Genomic DNA, 6,804 nt, shown 5'->3' on the forward strand with positions numbered 1-6,804 from the left:
ATAATAACCTAAATACAGGCCCATATCCATCCGTGCATAGACTCAGAGCCCCCGGATTACAAACATGCCTCCAATGTCATCATTCATTTATGCAGGAGGATGGCGCAGCGAAGAGGATGTGGGAGGAAAACAACAACAACAACAACAACAACAATGACGCCATGACATCCTGCAGGAAAGCGGACAATAAGCGGCTCTAGCTCACCGTTCGGATGCGTCCCGGTTCTCTCTTGCCGAGTGTGTGACAGTCAGACAGACAGAGTGTGTGATGAGCTGAATCTCTCCACCTTCCGCTGCGAGCAGAGCAGACTGGTGCCAGGACTCAGGCGGTAGGACACGCCCCTTTTCCCAACCGCCTCAGCCAATCAGGAGCCGGCAGCGATTTAAAAAAAAAAAAAGGAAAAAAGAAGAGGAGACGTGAATCTGCAGGCAGCAGGAGATGCTGCTGATGCTGCCTTCACGTACCGCCGTAAACCCGGATGTTTCGTGTTTATTTATAGGTTTCTGAAGCACATCGCGGTAAATCTCGTGTCTGGGACGATAACACGATGAAAATACATGAGCAAAGCTGACAGAAAACATTACAAATTCATACAAATTAACACAAAATATCAAAGGTCAAACATTAATTTATTGTCAGTGTACATAAAAATACACTGAAATTCTGTGGTAATCTCTTACAGTAGTAGCCTGAATGAATCATGGGGAATTTATATACAAACCTAACCAAATGCTTTTTATTTGTTTTATTTTCTACATTGTAGATTAATACTGAAGATGAGCACTTTTTTGTTTACATCATAGTTCCAATAGGGCTGGACCCGAATATCTGAATATTCGGTCGGACGGTGGTATCCGGATATTAATTTTGAGATCCTCACGGACGGAACCGAACATTCCGGTCATTCCTCCGTGTCCCCCCGGCGGATTTTATGGAGCGGACCGACTATTCGGATGTTCGTCATTAATATCCATCAAGTGAATAGTCCTGATGTTAGTGGGTTGCTTTTGCCATTTTAAGTGACATTTTGTGCATTTTTAAACAATGAAAAAATATGTTTTTAAAAACGTATACACAAATTTTTCACTCTGCAACTGTAGAAGTCCACCATTAAATTAAAATCTGTCTTTTTCACAAATAGAAAATGCCCTTCCAGAGATTTGCTACCAATTGTATATTTGTTGCAGCAGCACCTGGAATATTTCTATGGGTGGAAAAGATGACCTGAAAAACACAAAGAACCCGAGGATGGTGCTGAAATTGATCTGCTCGCACTCGATTTGAGCTCAGTCATTCTGCTGGCTCACTGGAACAAACAGCTGACCAAAGCTGGATCTGCTTGCATCAGATTTTTCTGATTCATGTTCAAAAAATGTCACTTCATAAAATTATGGCTCATGAATGCAAACTGTTGTCACTCTGAAGGTCAGTCATTTTGAGTATATGTAGAATATAAAAGAAAAAGAGAAAGTGAAACACAGCGGTGCCGGATATCTGACTCACTGTGAGCTCCTAGCTAGGCAGATGACTGATGCAGAGGCAGAGGTTCCTATAGGATTATCTGGGATTATGGCTGCCATTTGATTTGGTTTGTTTGTAATCTTTTCAAATAAAAACCCCATGCTGTGCAGAGATATTATAGTTTTGTCCTTTTTTATTTGTTTTTATTTTTATTTCATTTTTAGTGTGTTAGTTTCCAGTAGTTTAGTTTCTACTGTGTTAAAATGTTAGCTTAGTTTAGTTTTTATTAGTTTTAATTTTCTTAATATATAATACGGAAGGTCATTTTTGGGGGATTTAAAGAAATTCAGAACAGTTATTACAACACAAAGACAGAACTTTGGAAAGGTATTTGATGTACAGTCATGTAGTCATAAAAGTGACAAAATATGCAAAGAATAACAGTAAAGATATTGGACATAAACTAAACAACCAAAAAGACATTTTTGTTGTTTTTCAAGGTCTAGTTTTATTTTGGTTAACTATAATATCCACAATTTTGTATATAATGCTAAAACTACTACTGCTAATATTAATAATAACATAGTCAACAAGCACAGACATCATAATGACAAATGTATGATTCATCTTCTCCTTGTAGCAGCTGATTTTTATCACTGAAACAATCCACACAATAGTACATAACTCCATTCTTATTTGATCAGTGATGAGTTCAACATCCATCTTACTGATCCTCTTAAACAGGATTTATTGGCACCTATTGATGACTCTGTTCTCCATGAATCTCTTCATCATAGAGGAGACACTCCACCTGAAAGCTGTCATCACCGTCTGATCTGTGATCTTCTGTCAGGTTTCATTTTTACCTGAATATGGGTCATGAAATTTTAAGTTGAAATGACCTCTCTTGAGTTCTTATTCATGTAAAAGCTCAGTTCTACAGATAACAGCATGACCCAAAGACAAGAACACTGAGTTACACCAAAGTTTGTCATATTCAAAGAGAATCCAAAATAAGGTTTGTACCAGAAGGTCAGTCCCAGAAGGCAAACAAAAGACGAGGACCAAGCAGACAAGCAGCAAAAAACAAAGTCAGATCACAACAAGCAGGAAAGTATACAGTACAGGATGGCTGGTTTCTAAAGCAAAAGCATAACGCACAATCTAGTAATTAACTGAGGAAACATGGTAGGTATATATTCACAGATCTGTTTAGACCTTGTACCTCAAATATTTGTCTTTAAGAATGTTCTGGTGGCAAGTATTGTTTTTTATCTGACAAGTATATAGAGAAATAGCAGTCTAAGGTATGTGACAATGAATGCTTGTTGTTTTCATGTGATCCTGGAGGCAAGTGATGGTTGAAAGTGATAGCTGTGATGTTTTTTTACAGTCTGTCCTCATAGTAGGGCTATGTTCTCTCAGTTACAATGAATTAATACAGGAAAAAGTATGAAAAAGCCTGTTTTTGTTCACTTATAGTCACAATAACAGTGAAGCACCTGAGTTACACGTTTAGTGCAGAACAGCATTTTTGTCCTGAATATTGTAGTGTGCTCTGCAAATGATGCTACACCTCAGGGCTACTTATTTAAAAGCAAAAATATGACAAATGGCAAAGCCAGCCAGATGATATATCAATTGCCATCTCAAGAAATGTTATGGCTGATGTGGTCTTCTCATATTGTTACCTGAACTGCTATGCTGCTTCTATAAACACACAAGTAGCTTTGGGGCTTCGGGAGGCCAGAAAATCTCACAAACTCAACTGTAAAATTTGCCTTTTTTTTGAGGTACTACAACTTTAAAAAGCAGAGCAATGCTATAAAAGTCCAAAAATAATGTGTCCAGAATAATTCCAACCCGTACTCAACCAGAAAAGAGTAGCGTGCTGAGAGTTTTGCACAATAACCACATTGCAATAAGCACATATCTTTGATTAAAGGTCGCTGCGCTGACTAATTTAGGTTTGGTAACTATAACTCAAAAAGACATTAAAAAGCCCCAACAGCTGCTTTGCTTTTTGTTTATGTGGGCACCCAATCAAAACTGATAAAATTGGGGTAATTAATTTAGTCCTTGTGACTTTAAATGGGCAACTTTGACATTAAATCAAATGTATTCAAAGCATTGCAGTCAGCTCTCGCCAAAATAAATTCACTTAAATGGAATTGCTGCCATGGACAAGCGCTCATGCTACAATGCTTTTACACACCATGAAAGCACCGTGTGAATTAGTGGCACCATTAGCTAGCTTGCCAAAAGATAGTTATGATTTGCTTCCTCTTCAACAACTCTTGCTTTCAGAAAAATATGTAGCCTGGCAGCGGTGACTAAACAGTCCCATGCAGAGAAACCAGAGGGAAACTCAGGGAGCTATTGTGACTGGATGACATTAGCATAATCTCAGTGTATTTGTTGAGTGCCAGCCATTAGCAGCAGTTTACAAAGAGGCCTATAAATAGTCACAACGTCACCAAGCCTCTTGCATGCCTGTTGAGTTTCGACACACGGAAGAGTTTAATGAGTTTTATCCAGATACAGACACAGTTTACTTCATTGCTTTAAACTGCAAAATGACTTCAATGACACAGTGTCACTTCATAAAGTTATGGTGAGTGTGTCAGCAGAGTTAGTTGTCTGTTACACATCCAGTATTCACAGCAGATGAATGTAAATCTAAAGCCCCTTTGATACATCACTATAATAGGTTGATTAAATCAGTCAATTATAGCCCTTTTCAAAATAATCATCGACTGGAGTTTTGACGATTAAACGCTGTTATATAACTGTTCTATCTGCTGCTGTTACACTGTAAATTTCCCCGCTGTGGGATCAATAAAGGTTTAATCTATTTATCTATCTATCTATCTATCTATCTATCTATCTATCTATCTATCTATCTATCTATCTATCTATCTATCTATCTATCTATCTATCTATCTATCTATCTATCTATCTATCTATCTATCTATCTATCTATCTATCTATCTATCTATCTATCTATCTATCTATCTATCTATCTATCTGTGCCGTTTGTCCAATACATGGAGCTCTGTCTCCATTCAGTCCTCAGTCCTCACCACTGTCTTCTCAGTAACATACAGAAGTAAGCTACAGCCAGGCAACATTACAGGAGTCGACATGACGTTGTGAAATTAACAATGACTCAACATGTCACCCATTTCAGTTTAACTATCTTTGCCATGTGTCATGATGAGTGATGTGCTTCATTGCGTCGGTCATGCTTTTCATTTATGTTGCATTGCTAAAGTTGTGCTAACCTAGCTTAAGTTACTGTCTATGTTAGCAATAGCATTGCTGTAGTTATACCAACCAAGCATAGCGCTAACAGCTTAAACGCCAGTAAGTAACTGCAGAAATAGTGTAAATGTACAAAATATTTGAGAGTACAGAACGACCGGGGTTTATTCAGTGCAGCTAATTCTCTGTAGACTTGTTTCTCGTTTACATTAATCATTTTTTCCATTGGTAAATGCAAACATAACAAATAAAATTATATAACAAAAAATGTGAATACAATGCAGATTAGTGTTGCTTTTATATAAATAATAATGCATGTATTTAAAAAGAACTTTTGCCAGCACATGTAGTCCTTTCTCCTAATAAAGTATTGATTGATTCTAGCAGGTCTCCCTTGAAGAAGAAATAATCAATATGAGCTGTAATCTTGCTATGAACTCCATTTTTATTCATCTCAGCTGTTAAGTAAACTGAGCTGTGAGTGTCTGATTACTTTCTCTGGACTCCTGATGCTGCAGCTCGCGTCGACTCAAACCATCTTCATCAGGTTCATGCGGAGGAGGAGTCAGCGGCGGCTTCATTTCATTCACAGGCTGCATCACAACCTGTCCTCCCCTCCATTTATCCTCCTTCCCTCCTCTGTTCCCTCCTGTCTTCTCTCCTGGCCTGGTACACTGTTATGTAATGTTAATGCCTGCCTGCATCATCTGCTGCTCTCTCCTTCCATCATCAGCATCTCTGCTCGTCTCTTGCTGAAACTCAATCTGTCGCTCCATCCATCCTCTCTCACGCCTCTTTTGCTGTATCACTGCTGCCTCTCAATCCACTTGTCACTGCACCCAGCTGTTGAAATCCTCTCTCAGTAAAAAGAAACAGAAATAACGTGTGTGCATTTAAATACATTTATTCCAAAAAGTTGGAAAGCAAACACACACTTGGTGCTCCTGTAGTTAGATGACAGATGCTTTTAACATCATGTGCTTATGTCCAAATTCATTTACATTTAGCTGAAGTTGTTTTTAACATGTTTTCCTCCTTTTTTAGGCTCAGCATTGATGATGAGATAAGAAAAAGGAGATTAAATGCTGATGCTTTATTATGGGAATATATGTCTTACAACAAACTATATACATTCACTATATACATTTACCACATAGACACACTACCATTCAAAAGTCTGGGGTCACCCAGGCAATGTCATATTTTCCATGAAAACTCACACTATTATTCATGTGCTAACATAACTGCACAAGGGTTTTCTAATCATCAATGAGCCTTTCAACACCATTAGCTAACACAATGTAGCATTAGAACACAGGAGTGATGGTTGCTGGAAATGTTCCTCTGTACCTCTATGGAGATATTCCATTAAAAATCAGCTGTTTCCAGCTAGAATAGTCATTTACCACATTAACAATGTCTAGACTGGATTTCTGATTCATTTAATGTTCTCTTCATTGAAAAAAATGCTTTTCTTTCAAAAATAAGGACATTTCTAAGTGACCCCAACGGTAGTGTACATCTGTCTTCGTCATTAGACTATCCCCTCCAGACACAATCCACTGATCACTGATGTTCAGCAGGTATAATCTTTATAGAGTTCACACTTTTTCTTAATGTAGAATGCTAGCATGCTGTCATTTGCTAGTTAGCCCTCAGGGTTGCCATGACATCAGGGTTTAAAGTCTTGCATGAGTTCATTCATCGGGAATTGAGACCCAAACTGGGACCACAGCTGGAGAGAATCCAAATTCTATTCAGTCTAATCGGGTCAGATTGGGTCTTGTTTTACAGCCGGAGCTCTCAGGTCTGTGTGTAAACATGTCCGACCAATAATTCAATTCAATTCAATTCAGTTCAATTTTGTTTATATAGTGCCAATTACAATTCAAATGGTCTCAAAACGATTTTATATCCCATATGCCTGAACCCCCAGAGCAGCCATAAGGCAACAGTGGCAAGAAAAACACCCTTTTAACAGGAAGAAACCTTAAGCAGAACCCGGCTCTTTATGTGGGGGAACCCATCTGCTGCTGGCCGACGAGTTTAGAAGGACAGCAGAGGTAGAGAGGGTGGGG

General features: G+C 38.4%; 1 protein-coding gene across 6 annotated transcripts in view; it reads right to left on the bottom strand.

The window, feature by feature from the left end:
- map4l (microtubule associated protein 4 like) overlaps nt 1–360 on the bottom strand; it is a 125,811-nt gene extending 125,451 nt beyond the window's left edge. For all 6 annotated transcript variants that reach the window (XM_055014609.1, XM_055014612.1, XM_055014611.1 and 3 more), the window contains exon 1: nt 206–360. The gene's annotated coding sequence lies outside the window, so the exon portion shown is untranslated. The remainder of the gene's footprint in view (nt 1–205) is intronic.
- Between the last annotated feature and the right edge of the window lie 6,444 nt (nt 361–6,804).

This window comes from Amphiprion ocellaris, chromosome 10 (genome assembly GCF_022539595.1).
Source record: "Amphiprion ocellaris isolate individual 3 ecotype Okinawa chromosome 10, ASM2253959v1, whole genome shotgun sequence".
NCBI lineage: Eukaryota > Metazoa > Chordata > Actinopteri > Pomacentridae > Amphiprion > Amphiprion ocellaris.